The 27,263-nt window shown below is 39.4% G+C and overlaps 1 pseudogene; it reads left to right on the top strand.

Moving 5' to 3' along the window:
* The window catches only part of LOC124979337 (polyunsaturated fatty acid lipoxygenase ALOX12-like), a 79,182-nt pseudogene extending 63,933 nt beyond the window's left edge, over positions 1 to 15,249 (top strand).
* Positions 15,250 to 27,263: the final 12,014 nt, after the last annotated feature.

The following is a 27,263-nucleotide window of genomic DNA, read 5'->3' as shown; positions in this document are numbered from 1 at the left end:
ACTTAGTATGTTGACACACACCTATAATCCCAGCTACTCAGGAGGTTGAAGCAGGAGGATACCAAGTTCAAGGTCAACCTTGGCAATTTAGCAAAACCCTGTGTCAAAATAAAAAATAGCTGGGCACGGTAATGCATGCTTGTAATCCCAGTAACTGGGGAGGCTGAGGCAGGAGGATCATGAGTTCAAAGTCAGGCTTTATTTAGAGACTGTTTCTCTAAATAAAACACAAAATAGGGCTGGGGATGCGACTCAGTAGTCAAGTTTCCCTGAGTTCAATCCCCAGTACCCCCCCAAAATAAATAGATAGATAAATAAATAAATAAATAAATAAATAAGGCTGGGGATGTAGTTCAGTGATAGAGTATCCCTCGGTTCAGTTCCCTGTACCAAAAAAAAAAAAAAAAACAGTTAAAGGTACATCCATAATAATTCAGAAATAAAATTCTAAAATTCTATGAAGCATTATTTGATTTAATTACAGTGGATTTGTATCATTCTTATTTTTACACAGAAAACACTCAGAATGGGGCTGGGGAGATAGCTCAGCTGGTAGAGTGCTTGCCTCACTAGCACAAGGCCCTGAGTTCAGTCCCCAGTAGCACAAAAAAAAAAAAGCACTCAGAATGTAAAATTGTAAATCAGATTTATGTTTACCAATTTAATAAAACCCCATAGTTTTGTACTAGTAGAAAAATTAAATTATTAAAAAATATATGTAACAGAGTAAAAGCCAAGACCTTGGGAAAAGTTCCAGTATAAGAACAATTTATTTCATGATTGTAGGTTGGGCAGTACAGGCAGAGAAACTGGATATTTTCATATTATTCCTCTAGGAATTGGTCATAAGTAGTAAATAAAGCAGAACACAGATGGAAGAGACTTTATGAAGAATAAGTTTACAGACAAGCACTTCCTCTGCTCTCTGAACCCCAGTGGAGAAACAGATTTGCCTGAGTTTAGTGACCCTAATCATGCATACTTTCTGGAAGGCCAGGGAAAAGACACAAAAAGCCAAAGCAGCACAGGTTTTGACAGCTGTGATCACTGAGAAAATGCCTTGGGATTTAAGAAGCAATGTGACATAAGGAAGCTTTAGAAGTTTCAGTAGAGAAGTAAAGGCAGAAACCAACAACCACAGGATCAAATTGAGAATGGTACTCACCTCGCTGATCCTTTCAAACACTAAATGAAATGTATTTTATTTTCCACTTCCACTGGAAATCTGAATGTCGCCACTTTTCACTCAAAAGTGGTGAAGGGTTGAATGATACCATTGGGAGAACCAATCCTTACTTCTGCTAATAGTAATTGCTAGAAAAGAACACTCAAAGAACACTAATAATGAATAATAATGAATACTCAGTCTCTGTCTTTACTTTGTGCTGCTTAATAAATGATCAACAGAATGGAATTGTTTTCTAAAATAAATGGGAAGAATTTTTAGTACACAAGAACAGCTGAAATTGCAATGGGGAATAGAGGAGTATCATGAGTGATTGAAAATAAACACAATGAACAGAGAATGAGAACGTGAGTATGGTGTGTGTGTGCGTGCATGTGTGTGTGCCTTTGTGTGAGCCAATGCATCTGAGTTTCAGGAAGCAAGGATACAGGGAATTATACAGCAGAGCAAAATTTCTATTGTCAAAAGCAGCCATGAAACATTAAGTATGGATATCTTACAGTAAGTGTCGCCATCCTTGTTGTATTAAGTGTTGATACAAACCTTCACTCCATTTCCCCAAGATTCAGAAAAGTTCTTTTGTATAACTGCATGGGGAATAGAATAACTTTTAAGTTTGAGTCATCAGGGAAGAGACCATCACCAGGAAGCAAGTAATGAACAAGACTGAGAAATAAATGAGTACAATGTATTAGAAAGTAAGGTGATGAAAATAAATAGAGCTTTGAAATACCAATAGACCCTCAGAGAGGGAGCAGTCTTTGCTACCTTTGCAACCCCAGGTGGTTCCACATCTCATTTGACCTTAGCCTTTGCTTGTTCAAGATATAACCCTGCCCAACTACTAATCCTAATTTCTTAGTATACAATCTGTATTTTGCAATTGATCTTGACTCTTTTAGTCTATACATCTCCTTTTCCTCTTCATTTTTATTTCCTGCAATTTACTTTTTTATATACCACATTATTTGTCTTCCATGTTGTGCTTTGCTGGTTATTTCCCTTAGGTATTGTTTAACATAATCTTTAATCCTATGTACTTGCTATATATTAGTAGCCATATGTATAACTTTGGTAAGAGTCGTCAATAATTTTTTGTGGCATCGTGACTATAGAGAGTGCTAAATATTTCTATCAGGAGGTACATAATCTGTGGCAGTATTTGTGTGTGTGTGTGTGTGTATGAATTTATGCACCATAGATAACCATTTCCTGGGTTTGTCATTTTATTAGAGGTTAAAAGTTGTTAGTACTCTAATTCTTTCATTCCTGCTTTAACATGGAATATTTCTAAGAAGGGAAATTTTACATGATGATATTTGGATTGGAAATTGGTAAAACTAGTGACCTGGAATTGGCTAACACTTGGTTTTTGTTTATTTAGCAAGTTCAGAATGGAAAGGACATTCAAAAGTTCATTCATAGAATGTTCATAGCAGCTCAATTCACAATAGTTAATCTATGGAACCAACTTAGATGCCTTTCAGTGGAGGAATGGATAAAGAAAATATGGTGTATATACACAAAGGAATATTACTAAGCCTTAAAGAAGAATGAAATTATGGTATTTGCAGGTAAATGGGTGGAATTGGAAAATATCATGCTTAGTGAAATAAGCCAATCCCAAACACCAAAACCCAAATGTTTTCTCTGCTATGAATATGCTGATCCATAATGGGGGAGGTGGGTAAGGGAAGAATGGAGGAACTTTGGTTCAGGCAGATGGGAGTGAGGGGAGGGGGAGGAGTGTGGAGGTAGGAAGAATGGTGGAATTTGATGGACATTATTACCCTGTGTCATGTATGATTGCACAAACAGTGTGACTCTGCATGGTGTACAACCAGAGAAATGAGAAGTTGTGCTCCATTTGTGTGCCAATGGATTGAAATGCATTCTGCTGTCATATATAATTAATTAGAACAAATTCTTTAAAAAGAAAAAAAAAGAAATCTGCTAGGGTAAAATAGCTGAATTTTCATGTGTATTTCTTTTTCTTTTGGAGGCCCTCTGAATGTTCAGTGGTTAATGTTCTCATACATTATGCAACCTACCACACCTAAAAGCCTAGACTAATGGGCTTGCTCCTACAACATTAGAGTCAGAATAGTGGATGGAATGCTCTAGTCTGAGAGAATACTCAGGGACCCACCTTATTAACATGTACAGAAATACTTCTCTTTTCTACATAATCACTTCACTCAGAGCAGGTTTAGCTATGCCTTACCACACCTTGGTAAAGAGCTTAGGTTTTATTTTATATTCTATAGGTAGCTATTGGAGGTTTTAAGAGACTAGGTAAATACTTTTTATTGGGAGAGAAAATCTTGTGGGCCCTAAGTATCTATAATTGTTCTTGCTGGATCTTATAAGGATGCAAGTCCCTGACTATTCTCTACTCAGGCTATTTCTCATGGTTTTTTTTTTTTTTGCAAAAAGCAAAATCTTCCTCATAGACAGAGAGCAGACTTGAATCTGCTTACTACAAAAATACTGACTCTCCCAAACTCAGTGGTTCTCTTCTGTAATGCGACCCATTGTAGGTGTACCCATCCATTTGGACCCACCTGCATCATGCTCATGGGACTTGGGAAGACAGGAGGAACTTATAGGAATACCAAGTTCTAGATATTGCTTTTTCTCTGGGAAATAACGTCCATTGTCTCTGAACTCAGAGTCTTGTGTATTCTGTCACCATCTATCAAACAGTAACAGGCTAACTGGTTAGATTTTAAATAGGGTAAAATCCAAATGCTTCATAGTTCTTGGCACTTCGCATCCACCTGTTTGCACAAATTAAAAAGCGATAATTCTCTGCTGGTGAGGATTCTGAGAAAAGGGCATTTAAAGCTGATGTGAAAATATTCCCACCACACATGGCCCATTGTGTAAAACAAGTTCCAAGAGGAAAATATATTATAGCTTGACCCCATTATTGCGGAGGAAATGACCAAAACTCTATAGAAACAATTATATAGGCAGAAAGGACAATAGAAAGAAACACCAGACTACTGACAGCGGTTTCCTCCTTAGAATGACGGAAGGTGTGAATAGAAAACAAAGGGAAGAAAATGAATACTTTTACTATTTTCTAAGTGGATGAAGAGGGTAAATCATATTAGAGTGCCCACTGAATGTCTCTCAAGAAGAGGCCTTTCCTGGTCCACAATAACCATCCCAATGACCGTGGGCAGGCAGACCTGGTAAATTGAGAGGAAGGTGGGTACAGTTGATAGGGACACAAGGCAAGTCTGGAAAGAAAAGTCATTGCACCTGTAACCCTTTTAGAAAATGTTCACCCTGTACTACTTGGTATCAAAATCGAGGAGAGAGGAAGAGAGAGAACTGGAGAGAAAACATGGATGGATCTATCACAGCCTAGTTCTTCATGAGCCCACCACACTCGGCTCCTTACCTTCCTCAAAGGCCCACTTCCCTACACTGCGCTGAGAGAAGCGACCCTTTCCCACCTTCACACAGGGACCATCACAGTTTCGGGCTTGTGTAGTTGGGAACCAGAACTAACCCAATTCTAACGTGGGCGGACACACAGAGCGTTGCTTTATTAAGCCTGAGACTGGTCGTATAGGCAATGCAACAAGAGTGGACTACTAGGCATACCCCAAAATTCACCAACACACAAGATACTGCTGAGGCAGCAGACCAGGGACACCATGGACTGCATCCGCATGGCCTCAGGTGCCTGGCTTTTCTCGGGATCGCACAACCGCTTGAGGGTTGAGGCTGTGGCAGGTTGGGGCTCTCAGGGAGGTGGAGCTGAAGCTGCAGCTGCAAGGTCAGCCAGGGGGAGTAGGAATAGAATGGCCAAGGGAGGGCCAGTGCAGGGCAGTGATAGGCTAGGGATGGTGGTGACTGGGGACAGTGAGTGGCAGAACAAAGCAGCCAGCTGAGATGTCCAAGGAGTTGAGAAGCCAATGGGGGCGGGGTTTGGAGACAAGATTGGGAGCTGGGGACCCTGGCTGGATTCAATCCCTTTCTTCCTTCTTTCGACCATGTTTCTGGCAAACTCCAACTCCTTCTCCAAATGGCCCCAGAGTCCATGTAACTGTACGACCAGCCATATGATCAGCTGTGAACCTCCTCCAAGCACAGTCGCAGTGAGGACTCAGTGATGGAGTAATCTAGGCGATGATGCTGCTCCAAAATCTTGGGGGCAGCGCACTGAGGACCTTGTCCTCCGACTGAAATCCTGCATCAAGCCCCTCAAGGTCAGGTCATGTCGGGGAGGCAGGGAAGCGAAGCTGACTTTGAATGCCCTGGTAAACTGAGGTTTCACAAAGGACGGCTCCGCCCTCAAAAATGGCTTCCAGAAAGGGGGCGCAGTGACATCCAGCCTATAATCCCAGCAGCTCCGGAGGCTGAGGCAGGAGGATCGCGAGTTCAAAGCCAGCCTCCACAATTTAGCTAGGCCCTCGGCAATTTAGCAAGACGAAGTCTCAAAATAAAATAAAACATAAACTGGGCTGGGAATGTGTTAAATGCCCCGGGGTTTAATCTCTAGTACCAAACAACAACAATTTTAAAACAAGAGCATCAACAAAACAACAACAACGGTCTCCCAGGTTTCTGCTATGTGCTTTGTCCCCACAGGAGGGGGAATTTGTTATGGATATTCCGGAGGACCTGGGGTCGCTGTAGTTAGTGAAGCTGCACCAAAAACACTCGCTGGTGAACGGTGCGTGGTTCTGGGAGCGCATCACAGTGCCCCAGGGTCCGGGAGCCAGCCTCAGAGGCGTTTCTGCTACACTACTGCTGGGTGCAGGGTGAAGGAACCCGGAGTCTGCCGGAGGGCGGCACGGGTGACCTGGCAGCGTGGAGTGAGGGATGTTTGGGAAACTCACACAAAGCTGCTGTTGAAGTGCAGGGGTGGCCCAGAGGGATAGGGCTGAGGAAGGTAGGAGGGAACTTAGAGAAAGGAAGGAGGAGACTTAGAGAAAGGAAGGGCAGGCAACAGGTGAATGTAGGGATTCCAGGATACAAGAAGGCAAAAATGGAAGAAAAAAAAAAGTCCAGAAATAAAACATAGACTTAAAAAGACTGCCAGTGAGGCGGGAACACAGGATAAGTGATCCAAGAAAATGAGAATAATGGTGGAAGTTGCAACAGGGTTGAAAACAGAGCACCAAAGTAAAAAGTGGAAAGGAAATCTCCCTGACTTAGAACAAATCAGAGATGACACAGGTGAGGGGCCATGGAGTAAACGGTGGGTGAACCTTGAGAGAAAACAGCTAAGGGAAACAAATAATATAGTGGAAAGCTAGAAAGGTTGGGAAAACATGGATGACAACCCTAAAGTACATGGAGACAAGGCAGAGGGTGGGAACGAATGAGAACCACAAACACAGAATTTGTTACCTTAGGTAACTGCACAAGAGATTAGAATGGAAAGGAAATATATGCCTGAGGGACAAATGAATAGAAGCAAGGTGGGAATAGGAATAGGTCAACTTAACAAATGTAAACCTTGCGATGAGGAGGCAGGGTGAGGTGGAGCCAGGTAAAGGTAGCAACAAGGAACTATTTATTCTCTAGGACAGGTGAAATGGCAGAGTTGAGGATGGCACAGGTGGAACTTCTTATCTCAGGAAGCAATGATTGTGGTATTAAGGAAGGTTAAGGGATGTAAATGCACCTAACATGAAATACATGGTTTGGAAGACAGGTGAAGGTATGGACAGAAGACCAGAACAGATGAGATTAACAAAAATAATATATGATAATGTGGAATAGGTGTAGACCTGTGAGGTGATTCAGAGGAGGTTTCATAGATAATGGAGAAGAGGGACAGATAGGGAAATTTGAAGGGTTAAAAGAAGTGTGGCAAACAGTAGGTGTGTGTGTGTTTTACTGAAGACTGAACCTGGGTTCACACATACTGGGCAAATGCTTTACCACAGAAATACACCTCCACTTCCTTTTCTCCTATTTATTTATTTAAAGACAGAGTCTCCCTAAGTTGCCCAGGGTAAGCTTGAACCTTCAATTTTCCTGCCTCAGGCTCCTGGACAGCTGGGATTACAGGTATGCATCATCATACCCAACTACAAATGGAATTTGTTTTTATTGGTGCATTATAATTATACATAATAGTGGGATTCATTGTGATATATTCACATATGCACATAATTTGGTCAATTTCCCTCCCCAGTACTTCCCTTTCCTCCTTCCTCCCTTTGGTACCTTTTCTCTCTTCTACTAGTCTCATTTCTATTTTTTAAGGGTCTGTTCCCCCCATTTTCCTCTGTCTTCCACACCTAAGAGAAAACATGACAAAGAGGGGCTGTTTATCTCTGCTGGGGGGTTGGGTCTGCATAAAGTTGCAGGACTCTGCTGGAGAGAAGTGTTGCAGCTCTTAATGGTAGGCCATGCCCTCCAGTGTTACAGCAGACCCCAGCAGCTCGCCCTCATTTTCTTCTTTCAGGATTCTTGTCTCATGAATTTGAAGAATGAATTCCACAGATCAGGATGAGTGAATGTAATAGGATTTATTGAAGAACAGGAACAGAACTCTTCTGTGATTCAGGAGAGGACACAATAGCAAGTTTTCTCTGCTTAGTGTGCTAGCCTAGGGATTTATATAGCACTTTATTCACTAATATTGGTCTAAATTTATGTTAATTAGTGTTTGGAAACATACTAACACTACTGGTCAATTCTTGAGTCCATTCATGTTTGCCTTACTTCCATTTTCTCCCCATTTTGGGAAGTGGGAGGTCGAACTCATTGATAGCGCAGGCTCGGTGGGTTGTCTCAATATATAGGGTGTGTGGAGTGCACTTCTGCAACTGATGGAATGCTGCTTGGTGACAGATTGGCTTGCCCTTTTTCACCTAGCCTCATGTCATGCACACAGCCATGGGCCCGTGCTTACCACCAGCACTCCAACCCACTGGGGCCACTGCTCCACCACTCCACCACTCCACCACTCTGCCACCAATTCTTGGCAGAGACCAGTCATGCAGTTTGGCAGCCAGGGAACCATGTCATCGGGACAAATATGAAGGCTGAGAATGGTGAAATCAAGAAAAGGTGCTGGGCACCTGTGGAGGACACCTACAATCACAGTGACTTGGGAAGCTAAGGCAGGAGGATTGCAAGTTCAAGACCAACCTCAGTAACTTATTAAGGCCCTAAGCAACTTAAAAAGATCCTGTTTCAAAATTTAAAAAATAAATAAAAAGAACCAGGGATGTGGCTCAGGGGTTAAGTACCCCTAGGTTCAATCCCCGATGCAAATTTAAAAAAAAAAAGAAAAGGAACTAGGTAAAGATACAATAAATATACAATGCCAGGGAATTACTCAGGTGGTATAGATGGAGACAAAGGAAAAGGTATGATACAATATAATTAAGAAGTGGGAGATTGGAATAAACCAAAGAGGAACCTGAGATTGGACAAAGGAGTGTTGTCAATCCTCTTAATGTGTCCCCAGCCCCCCTAGCAGGAGACAATGCCTTGAATATCTTCCAGAAGCACCAAGAAAAGGAACTAGAGGAAAGACAACAGATTTATTAGTGACCTCCCACCCACAGGCCTCCCAATTACCCCATCTTTTCCCTGATCCTAGTCCCATCACTAACCTCAACACCCTTCCTGAAACTTTGTCCCCAACTTCTAGGTGGGCCACCTGGGAGGAAGGGTTATCCTTGACAGTATCTGCTGACTATAAGGATGACCTGCGTCTAATTATGAGATTCCATGAGGAGGAAAGGCTGGACTTTGAAGGCATGGTGAGCACTGAAGGCAAGGTGAGAAAACGTGAGAGTGGAGTCAGGTTGGTGGTCCCCAAAAAAGGTGGGATATGATAAGTTAATGGTTTCCTCCTCAATATCTGTCCTTGGACTCTATAGAGATTGCCCTCAATCATGTTTATACCCTAATGGAACCACCTGGAGAATTTTGATCAGATCTTCTGGGAACATAAGAGTGCCCTTGCTGGTCAGTGACTCCTCTAGGTATCATAACCACTTGCTGGCCCCTTCTGGTGGCCCATCTGTCACACTTCATGGTCCCCCTAACTCCTTGCCAAATAAGAACATATGGTGCATTGTGATCTCACAGAAGCCTCAACAATGAAATGGGGATGCATACAGGATAGTATAGTCATATACTAAATTCCTGGTATAGGGCCTGCAAGAGGGATGTCCAGGTTACTATCCTCCATCCCATGCACCACCCCACCCCTAGGATCACTAGTACTGGCAAGATGATGGACTTTGGGGCTACCGGTTCCTCAATGATGCCAACCCTATGCTGTTGAGATGCTCCATCTCTCTGCCCTTCAGACTGTTGCTTCCTGTAGGGAAGCAACTGAGCTTGAAGCCCAGTTGGAGGAAGAACTCCAGGTACTTTCTCTTACACTCAGTTGTTCTCTTCTTGGCAGTGAGATCAGGAGAAGTGGAGATGTTAAGAGACACAAAGAATCTGAGGAAGGGAGGCTCCCCTTGATATAGACTCCTCTAGTACTAAGACTAGATATAACATGGTATTCAAGGAGGGAATTTTAAGGTTGGTGTCAGTCAACAAGGGAGGTCATTAGGAGATGTTTAGAAAAGGGATCTGGCCATCTTGACAAGAGGGGAGCTTAATCTGTGGTGCACAATGGATCAACAATCTAGTCCTAAAACTATCTGCCACATGAAAGACCTCTCCCATTGGACCTTATTTAACATTGTGGAATGAGATGACTTGGACCTGATGTTCTGGATGCTTCCTTCACTTTCACTACTTAGACGGTGCTATAGATATGGGATAATGGCAAGACTCTAGACCAAATGTCTTTACATTTCTTTTCTTTTGCTCTGACCTTCTGGGGGTAGAATGTGAATTCTAACCATGTATACATTTCTTCTTCTCCCATGATTCCCTGTTTGATGCTGACTTTATCCTGCTAGATGGAATGCCAACCAATGTGAATCAGGGAAAGAAGCAGTACCTGTCCCCCTTGTCATGCTGAAGCTGAAACACAATGGGAAATTACTTCCCATGGTCATCCAGGTAATACCGTGGGTATCTCCCTCTAACACTTACTCTGTTCATATCACCTTCCATCCAGGGATAGAGACCCTTGAGCCTCACTCATTGAGAACTGTCTATCTCCAATCATCCCATGATTGCTTGCAGCCTTGTCATTCCTCACTGGAAGTACCTGTTTGAAAGTCGTAATGGCCTCTTTGTGTTCTTATCCTGAGGCTACTTAATCTCTTTGTCAAACATCACTTCTTTCTTGAACATCTTTTCTCCCATGATTTTATTTATTGTTCATTCCTGCTGCTTGTACAAATAGCCAACAGGTACTATCAATTTCTCATTCTCATCATCTCCTTCCCATTGCATTTCCCTAGTTCAGAGCCCCATTACATTTCTTTCAAACCAATGGTATAGCCATCTTACTGAACTCCCTGCTTCTAGCATTTCCCACACTCAACCAAACCATCATGGTGCTCACATGGTACTACAGCTAACGGGAAGCAGAGTGGAAGGGTCTACATTCCTACTACTAGATTATAACCTCTTGGAAGTCAAGAATTTTACCTTAAGAATCTGTTTCCCTCAGAATACTGAGCATAGTGTCTTGCATGTGGTAAATGGTCAAAGAATGCTTGATTCCTCTTTCTTCTAGCTCTAGCCTCCTACCTTCAGTTTGCCCACCCCAACACTGTTCCTGCCCTCAGATCCTCCACTTGCCTGGCTCCTGGCCAAGTCCTGGGTCCAAAATTCAGTCCAACTACATGAGCTCCAATATCATTTGCTCCAACATTCACCTGCTGGGTGCGGTCATTGCTGTTGCCACCATGAGGTGCTGCCCAGGACTGCACCCTGTCTTCAAGGTACAGGCTTCATCCTCCATGTCCCATCTTGTACCTCAGAGAGAAAAAACCTAACAGCTGTGTGGGATTTAAAACCCTAAGTCTTCAAGATGAGACTACAATACGAAGATGCTTCACATTCAACAAGCATTCATGAAGTAGTGCCACAAAGAATCTCCACAGCAATTTGTGAATGGAGAAGCAGGTAACTGTGTTAAGACCTTAAACACTGTGGTTTTTATTTTTAATGTTTAAATTATTTTAATGTTGAGATAATTATAAACACACTTGCAGTTTTAAAAAGTAAAAGAGAGAGCCCATCTGTCCTATTAAGTCAAGTTATTCAGCATATATTGTAAGTCAGCTTCCTGAAATTCTCTAGCAATGGGTCTAGATTAGAGTAGACACTATTTATTAAACAAAAATGTTGCTTCTGCTTTAGGAGATTTACTATTTATATAGAAAGTCAAATAGTATACATAAGAACATATAAAATTACCAGAGGATAGCTTCTAGAATTAGAGAAAGAGACTGAGACTGCAGTACTGATGAATGTTCCACCCCACCTGAGGATTCTTTAAGTAGAAGACCAAATGGGAGGGCCAGGAGAGCAGGCCAACCAAGTACTTAAGGTGCCCAAGACAGAGATGGATGAAGAATTGGCATGAGTGTGCTGGTTACAAAATGGAAGAGAAAATGCAGACATTTGTCAGGAGGAAATGGTAGCTGCAGCATGCCTGGGTGCAGGACTGAAGAGAAAGATCAGAAGTCTAAGCTGTTGCAATACCTCAAAGCTTACAGGCTGGGTGCTATTGTACTAATGTAAAAATACAATGATCTTATAAACAGTGAATCAAGTATATATTGCTTTGCAGAAAGTGGAAAATTAGGATTTGTGCTTTCTTAAAAATGTTCCAAAAATCTATGTGACATTTTAGATAGAGCAGAAGATGACAAAATGATTCAAACTATTAGATAGAAAAAAAACGTCAGAGATAGTTAAGTCAGGAGAAAAGGCCAGTTTGGGGTAAAAACGGAATGTTCTGCTTTAGGAATAACTGAGAAATGGGGTATAAGAGAGGAAGGGCAGGATTCTAGATTGAGGTGAGCATGGATCAAAAGCAAAAGGAAAACAAGACCCAGAGGAGAGGATCAAATATCTCAATCCAGAGGAGAGATGAAGAATAGCAAGGAGATACTGGGTGGGTGAAAATGAAGAGAGTGGGATAGGGAAGGGAACCTAGGCTGGGACAGCTATAAGTGGGTAAACCATGGGATCTGGTGGAATCAGGGGCTATTTTAAGAGTAGCTAGCAACCATGTACAACATAGGGAATTCCTGAAACTATTGACTTACATCTCCTTCCTTTATGTTAGCATGTCAAAGCCCTGGGGAATGTTCCCAGGGGCCAGTCTGGTAGAATCTGACCCAGGTACTAATGAGAGTCAGCAGGGCAGATACCAAATTAGAGAAATAGAGGTCAGGCTGGAGTTTTCTGCCATCAGAGAGCTCAGCTCCATTCTCTGGGCTCGTACATGGAGAGGATCGTCCACCTCTTCCACCAGAGGGATAATATCATGAGGGGAGACCCTGAACTGCAGGTCTAGTGTTGGGAGATCACTGAGGTGGGGATGTGCCAGGTCCTAGACAGAGGCAAAGTCCATTCCATAGACAGGAGATCCTCAGACACTGCCAGAGTCTCTTCCCAGCTCTGCCCTTCTAGGAAAGGACCCTATCTCTCCCTCTAATACATTAAAGCATCTAAATCCATAATCCCCTAAGACTCAGAATAATTCTAGATCCCAAGGATTGTCCTTCTCAGAGACCCTGGTCACCAACCCTACTCCTGACCTCACCCAAGTCACAGATGCCCTTAACCTGCCATGTTCTGGTCCACAATGAGGCCACAATGACAGCCAGTGAGGGATTCTGTCCAGTCTGTGCCGGAGCTCATGTCTGTCTTCATGGTTCCCTGTTTTCTTGCCTAAAAATGTAAGTGGAAAAAGTTTCCCACCAAAGCCTACATGACCCGCCCTGACTTCCCTGCCCTTTCTTGCCTACCATCCACCATGCACAGAAGGTCTAGGCATTCTGCCCACTTTCCAGGAAGAAAGGTCATTTCCAGATGCAATCTCAGTACTACACATGCTTTGGCGTAAACCTGAAGTTAGTGCCCTGATCCTTGAGGCTGACATTTCTTTGGTCAAACCACCCTCCTCTCTGGGATCTAGCTACTACCTTCAGTACCTCCCACCCCATATTTTAGGCTCTGAAGAACAAAAAGCCTTTCCTGAGTTCTTGTCACAATCATATTTTTCTAAGATCCATGGACCAGATTGCACCTTTGTCCTTCAACCTCTGACCATTCATACTTCAGAAGCCTTTAATTCCCTTCTGTGCTTCTGTGGAACATCTATAAGAACTTACTTGGAGCTATTTTAGTCAGACCCTGGGAATGCACAGATGAATAATCAATACTCTTATCATGGAGTGGAATCTTACCTTGAAGGATCTAATACTGTGCTTCTCCCATCTACCCCACACCACCCCATCAGCCTTTCCAGTGCCAAAATTTCTATAATACTTTTCAGTTAAGTCTCTAGTCTCCACATGCTCCAAAAGATCCTACAGGTGAACATAATGGATCATAGGGTATGTGCATGTTCAGTCTTAGCAGGTACCCAAAGTTCCAAAACATTTGTATCAATTTCACCCCCTTCAGCAGAATATCTTATAACCCTCTCAAATACCTGAAAAATATCTTTTTCTTTAGTTTAACCACTTTGATAGGTATGCAATATTATCACACTGAGAGTTTAAGTTATATCACCCCAATGATTAGTTGAACTGAGTACCTTTTCTTTGGTTTAATAGACATTTGAATAGTCTCCTTGGGAAATGGCTATTCAAGTCATTTACTATTTTCCCTCTGAGTGTTTACTTTATCCTTTGATTTTAAAATACTTTTCAAAAAAAGGATATTTGACCTTTTACCATACAGCTTATTAGGCCTCCAAATTCTACCATAATAATAGTCACAATATACTAAGGGACCTTAAATTGATCACCTTATTTTTTTTAAGGCAACTATCATCCCCATTTTCAGAGAAAAATATGGAGGGTTGAGGAAGGAAAGCAACTGGCAAGATGATGCAATCGGTCAGCAGAGCCAGGGCTGGTACCCAGGGCTTCCAAGAGTTTAGTGATGCTTCCCATGATCCCTCAAAATTATCAACTACCTCTCCCTGACTGTTCATATTCCCTTTTCCCACTTTATTTCTACTCTCATCAATAATATGTTATGTGTAATTATTCTGTTTATTATCTCTCTTTCCTACTAGAATCTAAACTAAAAGAAGAGATTTTTGTCTGTTTTGTATACCAACATATCCCCAAAGCCTAGGGAATGACTGGTACATAGTAGTTCTATACATTTTGAATAACCAAATGAATACTCAAAGATTCCAAGGTATCAACATCCCTAAGGATCAACATTTAGTTTCCTTTACCTCTCAGTCTGATAGCTTGTAAATATCAATCTTTATTCTCCTATGTTTTCCTGTCTCCTTCCAGTCTCCAGATCAGCTCTGTCATTTCCTTACCATGTACATCTTCATATGCATTTGCCCAACATTCAACCATCACCCAGGGCCAGGGATGAACAACTAAAACCAGGTCCCTAAGAGCAGGTATCTGAACTAGGGAATGCTTAAAGAGAGTTGGGAGCTAGTGTCTGAAATCAGAGTTGTGACGCATTCAGATTCTTCCTCCCCTAGTTCGACTGGCATGCCTGGGTTCCCAATAGCCCATGCTCAATGCAGACGCCCCCACCATCACCAAGGAAGATGTGACAATGGTCACAGTGATTAGGTCACTACCTGACGTCTGTTTTCAAATGACCAGTACATGACTCTTGAGCTGATGGCAGCCAGACATGGTGAGTGTCTGCACCTGTGGGTACTGACCACTAGATGAGAAACGTCAGGGTGAGGGCTACATTCTGCATTCCTGTGTCTTGGAACTAGGGAGCAAATTCAATCTTTCTTTCTGTTTCAGATGGTCCTGGGGCATCATAAAGAGGAATATTTCTCAAGCCCTGAGCCCAAGGCTGTGCTAAGGTAATTTCAAACAGATTTGGACAACCCGGAAAGGGAATGTGTGGCCCAGAATGAGCAACTAGACATTCCCTATGAATACTTGAAGCCAAGCTGCACAGACAACAGTATTGCTATCTGAGCCCAAATCTGCTCTTTCTTCAAGACCTTAAACCACCAGTATGATTAACAATTTCTCCCTGAGTTTTTTTCTTGGGTCTCAGTTGCTATGGTTCTTTTTTATCCTATTACTGAGTTCTCTACTTAAGTATTTCATGTGAACAAGGTACTGTCCTCACTTCCAGGTACCCTATAGGAATGATCTTTAAAATTAGAATTACAGTCTTTAGGGAAATTCACCACCTGCTCCTGTAGCTTTCTTCTGACCCTGGAAATTTTCCTTACCCACTTATTATATAATTTGGAGGACTTATTTTTTAGATGGTATGATATAGAGATCACATTTTTTTCCATCTAGTCAGTTATCCCAGTACTGTTTATTGAAAAGCCCATCCTTCCCCACTGTGTTAGTCAGCTTTTCATCACTGTGACCAAAATATCTGACAAGAACTATTAAGAGAAGGAAAGATTTATTTCAGCTCATGGTTTTAGAGGTTTCAGTCCATGGTTGGCTGGCTTCTTTGTTTGGGGCCTGAGGTGAGACAACATCATGGTAGAGGAAAAGAGCTGTGTTCATTCATTTTTTTCTTCCACCCTCTGCATAGTTCTGAGTTTCAGTCCAAGTCAGCAAACATTCAAACCTACAGGGTGAATAATCTACAGAATCCAGAGGCCAGGACACCAAGAAATTCATCCCTCTATGTGTATATTTCTAGCCTTTGTAGCTCTTTTTTCTGACTAGCCCTCTTTTTCGCATCAAGTCATCTTTCTCCCCTCCTTTGGTACCAGACTCAAAACCCCTTCAGGAATCCTCGTCAGGTTTCAACTGGTTGTAATCGGTCCTTCTATTTCAGTGCGTCTGTGCACCACCTCCCTCAGGGCTGCACTGCAATGTACCCCATAGTGGGCATGCGCATTGCATTCATTCTCTGTGAATGGTTTCCATCAAAGTTGTGCTACATGATGGGCATCTGTAAATGGTAAAGAGCAATGATCAAGAGTCCTAATGACAAGATTTCTCTTTTGGCCGGAAGCTCTGATCTAAAGATCATCATTTCAACTCAACTTTTCAGCACAGCCAAATAGCAGATCCTGTTATTCTGTTGCTCCCCCGAGAGCTCTCTATTTAAACCATGGGCACTAAACTGAGAAGCCAAATACTTGTGGTCCTAGAATGCCTGATTTCCAGGGCAGGTGGAAATCATTTTTTCTCTTTATGAATTGGCTGAAATCAAAGCAACAATCCCAATTACTGAGAAAAGAGGACAGTTCATATTTTTAATAACTAGGTTTTCCCCAAGCTCTCCCCCTTCTCCATCTCAGCAGCACAATTATCACAATTTTTAAAACCTCTACTATGTAAGTAGTTTTGTTTCTTTTACTCCTTCCTAATATGGCTTAGTTTTAATCTCTCATTTTATGAAAAATAAAGCTTGGTTAAGATTTTTTTTTGTTTTGTCAAGAAATTATGTACATTTTTGCTGTTTTTCCATTTCCTACATTATTAACTTTTGTTCCTTGCTTCTTTAATGCTTAAGTTGTACTACTTTTTCTAGTTTTTAAAAATTGAATATTTGAGTCAAGAATTGAAGTGGTATTTGGCATCAAATAAGAATGGTTCCAAAAGGCAACTGGTTTATTTTTCTCAGGTATCATGTCTGGAACTGGGCTATCCATGGGTGTCATGGCTCCTCCCCTCTTCCAGATACTTTTTCCTATGTGACTTTCATCCTCTGATTACAAAATGTCTTCTAAACCTCCAAACATCATGTCCACACTCCAGACATTAGAAAGTGAAGGAGAAAAGGCTTTGTTCTTATCTTTTTTTTTTTTTTTTTTTTGGTATTGACTTTATAAAGCAACTATTTTCTGATGACTTTCCTCTCTTGATAATATCTTATTGTTGTATAATCTTTGAGATATTACTTTGCATTTCAATTATGTAAATCATTTACATGATTTCTAAATCAAAACTATAAGAAGTACAATCAGGGAAACCATGACTTTATTTCTGTACCCTCTATACTCTCCCTTCCCTTCTTCCATAAGTATAGTACTCTGTTAAACATTTTGTTTAATCTTCCTCTGTTCTTCTTTAAATATAAGCAAATGTGGGCATAACACTTTCATGTACCATACTTTTTTCCCTGATATATTCTACAGATTTTGCCTTCTTACAGTACACAGATATTCTCACTTGTTTTACAGATGAATAGTACTCCATTGTGTGGCTCTAACAGTATTCATAATGTTAGTGAGCCAGTTCCTCATTAAAGGATGTCTGGGTTGTTTTCAATTCCTTTACTATAATGAATAATTCTACAGTTAATAGCTTTGTGCTTACATCATTTCTCATTTTTGTCTAGGTATTCTGGGGATAGAGTCCTACAAGTGAGATTTCTGCTTCAAAAGGTAAATGTGTGTATAATTTTGTTACATATCACCAGATTCCCATTTTGCATTCACATGGCTATAATCTCTTCAATAGATCAAGCCCCTCTCTTTCTCTCTCTCTCTCTCTCTTTCTCTCTTTCCTTTCTGACTACCATAAGGTGAGTGGTTTTGCTCTGCCACACCATTCCACCATGATGTGCTCACAGCCCAGAACAGGGACTGTAACCTCTGAAACCATGAGACAAAGTAAATCTTTCTTCCTCTATGTTGATTTTCTCAGGTATTTAGACGCATGACAAAAGTTAACTAACACAGTATGTTCCCTCACAGTCTTACCAACAAAAAATGTTGTAAAGTTTTTGGATCTTTGCAAAGCTAAGACATAAGCAATGACTTGTCAGGGTAATTCTAATTTGCATTTCTCTTTTCATAAGCATAGTTGAGAATCTTGTCATTTGCCTAGGAGTCATTTTATTTTATTTTTCAGTGTATTATCTGTTTTTATCATTTGCTCATTTTTTTCTACTCTGTCATTGCTCTTTTTCTTCTTGAATTTTAGGCATTGATTATGTATTAAAGAAATAGTCCTTTGTGGTAAAAATTACTAATTATTTCCCAGTTTTCCATTTGTCTTTTTTCTTCATTCATAGAGTTTTTGTCATGCAAAGGCTGATTTGTTTATGTCATATTTATAAAGTCAAACTCATCTTTTTTTGCATAACTGCTGGATTTTCACTTATGGTTAGGGAAGTGTTTCCACTTCCAGATTCTAAAAGAATTCACCCCTCTTTTTCTTTTGCCATATAGGTGAGTGTTTGGGGAGTTGTCTATCTGTTTTAGTACCAAAGATTAAACCCAGGGGCACTTAACTACTGAGCCACATCCCCAGCCATATTTTGTGTTTTACTTAGAGATAGGGTCTCATTGAGTTGCTTAGCGAGAACCTGTCTCAAAATAAAAAATAAAAAGGACTGAGGATGTGGCTGAGGAGTCAAGTGCCCCTGAGTTTAATTCCCAGTACCTAGAAAAAAGAAAAGAAAAGAAAAATCAATCCTTTAAGTCTGGAAAAAAATTCACTTTATATTTATTTGATTGTTAAAATTGACATGGGGTAAATCAAAGTGGTGTTTAAACAGGGCTTGGTTTTCCACTTGGTGGAAGTTGACCTTTGTCTTTGGAAATGTTTTATAATTTTCTCATGTTGGTTCTATACATTGATTGTTAAGTTTATACTTAGAAAATTTTCTTTATTTTTTGCTATTAGAAATGTGATCTTTTACTATTTTTACCAACTGGTTGTTTTCTATAAGGTTACTGATTTCTGTTTTTAACTGTGTTCTGCTAGTTAGCTAAATTTTCAGTTTGTTTTTAGTAGTTTTACAATTACTCTTTTAAATCTTCTAAGTATGTAATTATATAATCTGCAATTGAAGACAAATTTGTGTCTGACTTTATAGTTTTAATTCCTTTATTATTTCTTTTTCTTTCCCCCTTGTACTGGCTTATACCTCCAGTATGCTGTCAACTAACAATAGAAAGATATTGATTTTACATTTTAATTTTTTCCATATACAAGGGATAGAAATCTAATCTTGCTATGTCATATTGTCCGGGAGCAGGGGCACTGGGGATAGAACTTAGGGCCTTCTACATGCTAGACAAGCACTCTGTCACAGCTCTAGCTCCAGTTCTGTCACCAAGTTTTAAATCTGTTTAATCTACTAGATTCTCAAAGAGGGCTGCCTAAATTCTCACATACAGCTTGAAGATTTACTTAGTAGTCTCTGTTTTTGTTGTTGCCTTATATCGTTCGAGTGCTGAGTACACATAAGTTCATGATTGTTATATGATTCTAGTGGTTGTTCTTTTTTGCATTAGATAGCATCTCCCTTTATCTTTATTAGTGCTTATTTTTGCCTTTTACTTTGCTTGACATTAACCCACAAGTCCTAAGCTTTTGATTCTGAGAATATTTCAATGAAACTGAACACAGGTCCATTAAAATAGGTTGCAAATCATAATCTATATGATATATACAATATTTGATGTTATATAATATGATATATAATGACAGAATATATCATCATATTCTGATGTAAGCATAATTACAATAATATATTTATTTTTACTATTATTATTTTTGAAGAATCATTATTATTTTACCTTTTACCCCATACATCTATCCAGTTGTCTCAACATAACAAAGAACAGCAAAGAAAATTAAAAACCTCATTCTGAGTCAAACTCGAAATTATGTACTAGTGCATCCAAAAGCAGTTGATACCAGAAGGACTGCACAAAGGCTATTGTGCAGAAGGAGTAGTGGTTAGGACCCTATGACTGGCAGAACTCAAAAATCACCAGTTTGGAAGGTGCAAAAATGGCACCAAAAGACATAAGCTGGGTGCTTTCACAGCCATGATCAATGAAGAAACCAAGCCCCCTTGAACTTGGTAAAGTTTAAAGGAACTGAGAAAGCATGGATGGATAAAAGCACCATGCTTAAAAAAAAAAATCTTTCTAAAAACAAGAAAGGGAAGCCTTGAACTGCACACCATGAAAAAACTATTCTTGTCCATTTGTAAGAAAATACCCACAGGAAATTTCTGTAAATAGCTGATAGAGAAGGATCTAGCTCTTTCAAATATGAGTTTTAAATAGGAACTAACACAACATTCATATAGAGAATATGCTTTCAAATATGAGAAATAGCACAATGCATTTCTACAGAAAGACTTCATCAGAAACATGTTTGCATGAGTTAGTTAAAAATAAATATTCAAAGATTTAAAAAATACTTAACTAAGCAACTGCCACTGTGAAGGAAAAGTAAAATAATAATAATAATAATAATAATAATTCAAGAATGAGATGACAAGACTGCAGAGAAAATTTAAATGAGAACTAGTGAAATGCAAAAGAAATAGAAAGACCTGGACATGGTGGCACACACCTGTAATCACAGTGACTTGGGAGGCTGAGGCAGGAAGATCAAAAGTTCAAAGCCAGCCTCAGCAATGTAGCGAGGTCCTAGAAACTCAGTGAGCCCCTGTCTCTAAATAAAATACAAAATCAGACTGGGGATGTGACTTAGTGGTCGAGTGCCCCTGAGTTCAATTCTCAGTACCCACCCCCCAAAAAATTCAGAGGTACAGAATGCAGGTAAAATCTTGACAACACATACAAAAATTGAAGTCTGTGAAGAGCAAACAATAAAAAGTAATAAGGAGATAGTTTTGAAATAAAATTCTAACAAATGTTCCTTTTAAAAATTCACTCACCTCTGTTTTGAAAAGGGACACTACATCTATAGAAAATTGACCCAACATGATAAGCACCGAGACACATCCCAGCAAAGTTGTTATACTTTAAAGGCAAAGATAGAATTTTTTTGTACCAGGTGTTGAACCCAGGGGTGCTTACCCACTGAGCCACATGGCCAGTCATTTTTATTTTTTTTTATTTCGAGACAGGGTCAGAAGCCTGCCTTGAACTTGTAATCCTTGAGTCACTGGAATTACAGGTGTGCACCACCAGGCCTGGCTGGCAAAGATGGAATTCTTTGAGCAGCTACACTAAAAGATCAGATCACCTATTTTTCTCCACATTAATGGCCTATGCCAGTATACACTGAACAACAATAAAAGATATATAAAACAGAAAGAGTTAGGCCAAGGATTTTATATCCAGCTGTATTGCACTTAGAAGTTCAAGGGTTACTAACAGTTACTGATGCATACAACTTAAGGAGTAATGTTCTCTTCTTATGGAAACTACCAGAGGGAAAATTCCAGCCAACCAAGAGAAACTTTGGCAAAGGACTGGGAATAAGTAAGCATTGTACACATATTTTCAGAAGTAAAATGAAAACAATGGTGATGATAAGGGTAACAAAAAGCAAATATTCTATGTCTTGATAATGTGAGAATTATACAACCAATAAAATGAGAAAATAGGGAGAGAAGTAAGAAAATTGAATAAGCCTCAAGTAGTAAAAATGTAAACATATTTAACAGGAAAAGATAAACATTAAGAAAGCTAATGTTGGAAAATTGAGAGGTAGAGAAAATGTATGAGGAATTTAATACAAAATAATGTTAGCATTGCACATAGAAAGGAACTAAAAACTATTGTTTGGATTAATCAACACATAACTACAAGAATAAGATTTTAATAAACCTGATTACAATTGTATAAAACTGCAATGTCAAGAACACCAAGTCGTCCACACATAAAAATTTAAATGTCTGTTTGTGTGAATTAAATAAAGATATATAGAGATATATGTAATTAAGACACACACACACACATGCAAAATCATATGACAGAACCAGGGACAGATAGAAATGACAATATATGTAAATCAACTTATCTTTCCAATTACTAGAAAATGTTTATATTGGCTCTGGGAAAAAATGTTCTTTTGCTGTATACAAGAGATACACTTAAAACAAAAATTAATTAGAAAGGGTAAAAATGAAAGGATTGATGTTTATGGATCAGAGTTTGAGATGTTAATATGAGGTCATGGTTAGGTTTATAGATACAGATTTTACATGTAAGATGTTTATAGATACACATGTATATGTACATGGGTAGACACAGGTTAGTATACACATGTGTATATCATTACTCTGTCAATTGAGAGGAGGTAATGACAGTCAAGTAGCAACAACAAACCTAATGCCGAGACCTTGGTTTTTCATACTACTTTCCAATAAAAGAACCAAAGCTCCTTAGAAAGGTGACTGATTCTATGACTGGGGCAGAAATTATACAAGATGAGCCTGGAGTATCTTGTAATGGCAGAAAGCAAGGAAATGCTCTTACACACATGCACACACACAAAACCAAAAAGATGAGGCTACGTCAAAGGGATACAGTTACCTACTGAAAGTGATCCCAATGACCAAAGCTGAAACAATTTGAGCAATAAATTAGATAAAACAGTTTGGATGATAATTCAAGTTATAAGATAAATATCCATGGGAGGAGATAACACTTGATTGGATTTTAAGCTGGAAAGAAAAGTTCTTAGACAAGTTCAAAAAAATGAGATCAAAATTTCAGATTGAGTCATTGGCTCAAGAAGAGAACTGGGAGCCAGCAGAAGCAAGGTATTTTAGGAGAACTATGATTAAATTATTGGGACTGGAGTGGAAAGAAGGCCAAGGAAACTCAGTGTGGTGCAGACTGGGAGGTACGATTGCCAGGTTGAGGACTTGGGACAGCAGCAGATAAGCAAGAGGCTGAGGGAATTCTGTGTTAAGGATGAAGGGAGGAGAAAGAGGTGAACAGTAAAGGTTGGTACCAAGATGGATTTGAGCAGGTCAGATTTGAGGCAGGATTGTTTATTGTGATTCAGGTGGTGAAAACAAAGAGCGAAACAATGGGATGGAGGAGAAAAGTGAGAAGAACCGATCAAACCTGAATGTTAATGAAACAGAAAATTCAAGGAGAAAGTCAATATTTTGAGCACCTGACTTTTGGGGCATGTAAATATCATTGATAAAAACTGCAAAGTGTGAAGAAAGAACTCTTTAAGACAGATGATTAAGTTCAGTTGTAGACAAGACCATCTGAGTGGTGGTGGGTGAGACATAAAAGAAGAGCTCTGCCCATCAGGTAAAAGAAAATACAGAACTGAAGTGTTTGAGAGAAGTCAGATGTTGAAGAGGAGACCATGGAGTCTTCTGCACGAAAGAGGAGAGCTTGAAGAGGAAAGGAGAGAAGAGTCAGAACTGAACCTTGAAATGTGCCTCCACATAGGGGTGAGGAAGAGGAAAGGTAAGAGCCATTTTGGGACTTAGGAAAAGAACCAGCCCAAGGACAAAGATGTAAATGGCAGAGAGAAGTTCAATGCTTAGGCAGGCAATAGTTGTCTGGTATGATGTAAATTTGTATTATATTTGTTGAAATGCGTAGGAAGAAATACCTAAGGACAAACACCAAAATTGTAAAGAGGAATGAAAAAAGAGCTGAAGATATTCCCTTCAATTGTGCATGAATTTTTACAATTATTAAGCCCTATTTTTATAATTCCCATCCTCCCCCATTACAGCGGAAGAACAGTGCTGAAGAGCCACTTTGCTCTCCACCTCCTTCTATCTCTCCCTCCGTTGTCCTCAGCTCTTCCGCAGCTCTCCCTAATCTTCCTACTAATTTCCTCCAAGTGTCCAAGTGTTCCTCTGCTCTTTGCTGAGGGAGGGTAAACTGTCCCGGGGGCCAACATAAAACAAAGAGAACTTGTTTCTACCTCTGAGGTTTAGTTGAGGGCGGTTCTCCTACCCGTTCCTTCCCACCTAGTTATTGCTTCCATCTTCAATGACATCTGCTTCAGGAAGACATCTAAGATTACAGAAGTGAGGCTTTGATTAAAGCTTTGCTCTGACTCTCAAATATCTTGATATTTACTAGGCAAAATAATAAAAAAAAAACACAGTGATATCTTACCTCTGCACTCCCACATGTCTCTCCTGGGAGGTACACATGACAGATATCTTTCCCTTGGAACAAAGAAACTAAACCTCAGATGGGCCATAGGTCATACAGACCTAGAATAGCAAATAGAGCTTGGATTTTCTGCTTCCCAGGTCAGGGCTTTTTATATGATTCATGTGTTTACATAGTGAGACTTCTTTGATGTTTACTATTAAATTACAAAAATTATATATATTGAATATAATCAAATTTTTAATAGTCATGTCTTCTTTGTATATGTTCCATCATCTTCTTACTCAACTTATAAACAAAAATTAAATGACATTACCATTACATTATCAGGATAATCATTATTAGTTGAAATCCTTATTTTTTTCAACATTTTTTATTAGTACATTATATTTGTACATAATGGTGGGATTTGTTATGTATTCATGCATGCACACAGTATAACAATTTGGCCATGATCCTTCCCCAGCACTTCCCTCCTCTAGCCCCTTGTTCCCTTTCCTCGATTCTACCGTTCTCCCTTCAGTTTTCTTTTCCTTTTTCCTCTCTAGCTTCCCCATATGAGAGAAAACATATGACCTTTGACCATCTGAGTTTGGCTTATTTTGCTTAATACAATGGTCTCAAGTTCCATCCATTTTCCTGCAAACGACATAATTCCATTTTTCTTTATGGAAGGCCTTATTTTTATTATTATTTTGGGTCATCTTTAATGTCTCATTATTTTCACAACACACACAGACACACACACACACACACACACACACACACAGACACACACGAGAAACAATGAGAAAAAGTTTCTAATTGCCTGAACTTTCTAACTTGAGGCAACTTCTGACCTGCAGCACCAGGAGGGGAGTTCAAACAGAATTTCACAGAAGTGAGGAAACAGATCAGAGTTAAAGACACTGAGGCAGAAGTCTAGGAACAGGATACCAGAGAGGAAGAAGTTGCACAGAGAAAAAGCTCCAGAAATCTACACAACAGTCTCCTGGAGTGTTTAGCTGAATATCAATCTGATAAAGGGTGAGATTGGATGAGGCTAGGCAAACAATTGCCAGAAAGAGAACAATTATTTGGAGATCTATAAGTAAATAAAAATTTTTAAAAATAAAAATTCCTTGAGCTCACAGAGGCCTGGAACTTCTTCAAGCACCCACCAGTCAGGGAACTCATTAAACACATGGGGAATTCAGTAAAGTCCCAGGAGCAGCACCCTTAGTTATGGGACTAAACTAGCCTTGGGTACAAGCCACTCTAGATCTATCCTTAAAAACAAGCCTCAAAAAGATCAAAGGGATTTGAAAGTCAGTTAACTATCTGACAGAACAAAGCCCAACATGCTTTAAAAGGATACAACTAAATCAAGCATTTAACAACACAGGATTCACAACATCTGACAATCAAAAATTACTAGCTATGCAAAGAAGCAGAAAAGCATGAGTACATTTCCAGAAGAAAACAGAGTCAATAAAAACAGACCAAATATGACAGAGATGATAAAATTGTCAGGTAAAGTCTTTAAAATACTTTAAATATAAATTTGCTCAAAGATATAAAGTAAGTCATGCAGATTAAAAGGTGAAAAAAGTATCTTTAAATAACCAAATGGAACATCTAGGAATGACAAGTACAATATCTGAAATAAGCATTTCACTTGAGGCAATTAAGAGCAGATAAAACACTGTCAAAGATTGGTAAACCTGAAGACATAGCAATGGGAACTATCCAAAATGAAGTATAGAGGTTAAAAGGTAAATATTTAATGTATTTAAAACAAAATTTTGTCGAACATAATAAATATGAAAGACAAAAATAGTCTGGGAAAATATTTGCAATAAACATAAGAACCTCAGGCTGGGGTTGTGGCTCAGGAGTAGAGTACTTGCCTCACAGGCATGGGGCACTGGATTCGATCCTCAGCACCACATAAATAAATAAATAAAATAAAGACATTGTGTCCACCTACAACTAAAAAAAAATTAAAAAGCATTAGAACCTTATCTATATTATTTAACTAATGATTTATAAGTTAATAAGAAAATTATACAGGATTGAAGATGTAGCTCAGTGGCAGGGCACTTGCCTAGCATGTGTGCAGTCTAGGGTTCAATACCCATCACTGCCAATTTAAAAAAAACAATTATTGAGATTCCCAAAAGACGAATTTATGTTAATTTATGCCATTCACCTGACATGACCAGAAAACAAATACAGAAAATAAATGTTTTACCTCACCAATAATTAAATAAATGCAAAGAAAAATATCTCTATCACTTGGGTACTAATTTATAATTATCAACAAAATTTTAAAACATTCCAAACCTCAAACCATCTGGCAAAATATATTAAAAAAAATTTCAAAACATTAAATAAAAAAAAAATAAAATCAACTTAGTTGAGAACAAAGAAAATTACATTTTTTTAGGATTAATTAGGATTGTAATCCAGGAGATACTGGGGACCTGGGACTCCTCAGGACTCATCCCTGGTTGGTTCAGAGCCAAGGCCAAGAGCAGTGGTAAAGACTAGGACTTTAAAGGAGTTAGTACATCCAGGGTCTAAGAATAGGTGACCACTGAAGGAACCTTGGGAATGCAGAAAGCTGTTCCTTCACACACAATTTTTTGTCCAAAGGGATCAGTAGTTTTGCATTCATTTTTTACTGAGATAGATAAGGCAGAAAAAAAATCTAGGCACAAATCGAGCCTAATTTTTAGTGGTTACAGACAACCATAAACAAATAGTTAAATAAAAATATAATATTAAGGGCTGGTGATGTAGCTCAGTGGTAGAGCACTTGTCTACCATGTGTGAGGCCCTGGGTTCCATCCCCAACACTGCGAACACATTAGTAAGGGGTGTAATGAGAATCAAAATACAGTAATACTTTCAGGAGTAATTGGTGACTTCCTTATGAATAAGGAAATAAAAAAGGCTGCACTGACTTTAAGCTGAAATTTAAATGACTACAAGAAGCTAAACACAGGAAGGTCAGGAAGTAGGATGTTTGGGCAGAGGGAACGACTGATGCAAAGGGGTAAAGTGGAAACCAATTTGGAATATTCAAGGGAAAAACAAGAGAAGGTAAACTGGGCTGGAGCAAAGTGAGTAAGGGGTGAATCATGAGCAAGAGCCACCTAAAGTTTTAAAAACTAGGGAGTTTTACACAAGCAAATGACTTGACTG

Source organism: Sciurus carolinensis, chromosome 3, assembly GCF_902686445.1.
Source record: "Sciurus carolinensis chromosome 3, mSciCar1.2, whole genome shotgun sequence".
Classification (NCBI taxonomy): Eukaryota; Metazoa; Chordata; class Mammalia; order Rodentia; family Sciuridae; genus Sciurus; species Sciurus carolinensis.
This window is presented reverse-complemented; position numbering and strand designations above follow the sequence as displayed.